Source organism: Physella acuta, unplaced genomic scaffold, assembly GCF_028476545.2.
Source record: "Physella acuta isolate Inbredline_101_S28 unplaced genomic scaffold, ASM2847654v3 ptg002712l, whole genome shotgun sequence".
NCBI lineage: Eukaryota > Metazoa > Mollusca > Gastropoda > Physidae > Physella > Physella acuta.
In genome coordinates this window covers 20,001-23,470 of record NW_026734144.1, presented here as the reverse complement: position 1 = coordinate 23,470, position 3,470 = coordinate 20,001, and the positions used below count along the sequence as shown (strand labels likewise).

The following is a 3,470-nucleotide window of genomic DNA, read 5'->3' as shown; positions in this document are numbered from 1 at the left end:
ATAAACTAAATTTAAAATAAATAAATAACCCAAACGTGTGTATACATCATGTGGTACGTATTCAGTTCTATTCTAACTGGAATATATATTTTAAGAATCAATGAACTTAAGTTTTAAAACCAAACCGAAATCGCGCGAGTCGTCGTTGTAAAACTAGATTTAACAAACGGCTGCGTAATATTAGACTTAAAAATATTATATAATATCCTCTATTGATTAAATAGTGAAAAATAAGCTTCAATGTAGCTTAATCTAGTACAAAATCTAAAAGTTGTGATAAATTAAATTGAAATTAAACACGATAGACTTAAATCTAGAGTTAAGGAATAAAACCGACCCGCGAACCAGCTACTAAATGGTTCGATAAGACTTATCTCAAATACAATCGTTTTCTATCAGTGTTATGCCTTCAATCGATACTTTTTGATGAAATAAATACTTAAATGATTTAATGAATGCATATATACATGTAATTAATGAGTGAAAGTATGTATAAAGTATTAGATAAATTAATAATAAACCGACCCAGCTACTAAATGGTTCGATAAGACTTATCTCAAATACAATCGTTTTCTGTAATTGTTATGCCTTAAATTGATAATTTTTAGTTAAACAAATACTTAACTAATGAAATAAATACATAGATAAATGTATTTAATGAATTAAAGTATGTATAAAGTATTATATAAATTAATAATAAACCGAATCCGACCAAATTTAAATCTAAAACCACGATCGGCGGCGTAATGAAGTGTATCGTAAACCCGTTTTTTTTATAATTTAAAATGTAATGACAGAACTCCCAAAACAACAATACACATACATATTAGTACTATGGTGAATTGTAGTTGTATTAGGACCGTAATTATAGTTAATTAAGGAACCATTCATTGTCTTCGCTCTGTTATGTACGTCGTCGTTTAATCGACACGGCATATTTGGCTTGAATCTAGAAAAATTCAAACTCTAACCCTAAGGTAGACAGGCAGGGTAAATAAATGTGGGTGATCTCTCATAAAATTGTCTTCTAGGAATTATTTTTATATAGACTATCTTTTCTGTAGAGTTTAAGTGGACAAGCGCGGACGAAATAGAGCGCAAAATTTAAAATGAATTAAAAATTTTCATCAGACCGGAAGTAGGCATAACCTAGGCGCCATGTTTCCGTCGTACAAGTTTTCACCGTTGCAGTCACCGTTTCAATCGCTCTTCGTGTGGACGTGTATTATTTCTAGTCATGTGTTGTGTAGATGATTCGCTTAAGGTAGGTGTTCGGACTTATTTCTTTAATATTAATTAAACCGTATTTGCCTTGTCGGCCTTAAAATAAAGCTATTTTTTTTTCATCGCAATCGAAGTGTTAGATCTAGAATCTAGTTCCCGCCTCCGCTTCGCTAATTCGACTTAATGTAACTATGACACAACTATTAAATCTAGAGTCTCTATTTTAATTAAATAATTAGGAATTCTATCTCTAGATGATATCTAATCTATTCCCACACGTGTGTGCAAGTAGGATTTAACGTCAGAACAGGTGTGGTGGTCTAGGCGTCGCTATTTTTGACGGTAGGAATTTTTTTTTAAATTCGTAAAATTTTATATAGACTTTATATAGCAATTTACTAAGACCGACCCTAACGCCCAGTAAATATTTAATTACCACATTGTTATGGACACGGTGTATTAGGTAGGGCCGAGGGCTATCCATAGGTACCAATTTTTAAATTTTGTGACAATTAGGAGCCGAGTTATAAAATAAATTTAAAATACTGGTTCTGGTCTTAGACTTTATATAGCAATTTACTAAGACCGACCTTAATACCCATTAATTATTTAATTAGCGCATAGTTATGGACATCCTGTATTAGGTTGGGCCCAGGGCTATCCGTAGGTACCAAGTTTATAATTTTGTGACGATTATTAGTCGAGTTATAAAATAAATAAAAAAAACTGGTTCTGGTTTGCACTACATTTCTTTCTTCTTTAACGGCGGACTCCCGGTCCAGCCCCATGGGTTACCCGTGAGCCGGGGCCTCGTTAGCCTGGACGGCTCCGATGTGACCGCGGATTGTTGTGGCCCGCCTCAGCCCGAGTCGAGATCACCCTTCCGATCGAAGGTGGACGCCATAGGGCGCCCGGGATAGCCCGGGGCGCTGTTCGTCACCCGAGCGCAGGGGCGCCGGGAGACGCCCCCGGTGAAGTTTGGCGGGTGATTCTGGTAGAGCTCCCCACCCCGATCGCAGGACACCCCTCGCCGCCCGCCCAGGTGTCGAGGTGGCCGCGGGGGAACTCGGGGCGTTTTGGCTCCCCCTTGTGCCGGAGCGGCGCCCTCGGTCCCAGAACGCCCCTGGCGGGTGATTCGCATGCCCCCTGGGGTGGGGAACGCGGGTGGGTGGTCGTAAAGCGTGTAACCGCAGTGGGGGCGGCCCCTTAGTCGGGGGCGCCAAAGTTGGCACCCCACCTGGGGCGCCCCCGGAAGTGTGGCGCCCGCGCGAGTGAGCCCCGTAGATGCGCCCCGACACCCCCGCGCCGCCCCCCGGGTCGCGGCACCCCCGGCGCCCTCCGTGCGGGCTCCCCTCATGGGGCGGCACCCCGGTCCTCCCCGAGACTATGTACCCGATTTTTCGGTTTAACACTAGAGGTATGGGCAGAAATACGGCGGTTAAAACGGTCTGTATCTACTATTGTGGAGGTGAGTGTCGGTGAAGCCTCTATGTGACGCTAGGATCCGCGCTCCCTCGCAGCCAGCGACATGTGCCCGATCTGACCGTGCGTGGCTCAGTCTCCCGACTAGCTTCCCGGTAAAATGCGGGCTCGGCGCGCAGGTCGCGCCAGTGAAGGTAAAAGTACGTGTCCGTAGCGTGAAGCCAGCGGCGACGCGCAGTGCTAACGCAACCAAGCAGTATTGGTGGCTCGATAAAAGTCTCGCACTGGCCCAGCCCTCGGAACGGGCGACGGGTCTGCAAAACGCAGTCGGCTCGATGCAAATCGAGAGATTTCCCGGCGACGCCGTGTTTACGGTGAAGGGGGAAATGTGAGCGGTCCGATGTGAAAAAATCCGGGAATGCCGGGATCCGTTCTCTCGCTAGAGCGTTGTCTCCCGTCCCGCGATGTGTTGTGGAAAAACGTCTCGCAAACGATAGCTATCTGGTTGATCCTGCCAGTAGTCATATGCTTGTCTCAAAGATTAAGCCATGCATGTCTAAGTTCACACTGTCCCATGGTGAAACCGCGAATGGCTCATTAAATCAGTCGAGGTTCCTTAGATGACACGATCCTACTTGGATAACTGTGGCAATTCTAGAGCTAATACATGCAATCGAAGCTCCGACCTTTATCGGGAAGAGCGCTTTTATTAGTTCAAAACCAATCGGCGCGGCCTCGCAAGGGGTTGCGTCGTCCCATTTGGTGACTCTGGATAACTTTGTGCTGATCGCATGGCCTCGCGCCGGCGACGCATCTTTCAAATG

The 3,470-nt window shown here is 44.5% G+C and overlaps 1 non-coding gene across 1 annotated transcript in view; it reads left to right on the top strand.

The window, feature by feature from the left end:
• The first annotated feature begins 3,144 nt into the window (after positions 1-3,144).
• LOC131934032 (small subunit ribosomal RNA) overlaps positions 3,145-3,470 on the top strand; it is a 1,846-nt gene continuing 1,520 nt past the window's right edge. Inside the window, exon 1 of the ribosomal RNA XR_009385406.1 lies at positions 3,145-3,470. This exon is cut by the window's right edge and continues 1,520 nt beyond it. This is a non-coding gene — a ribosomal RNA (small subunit ribosomal RNA).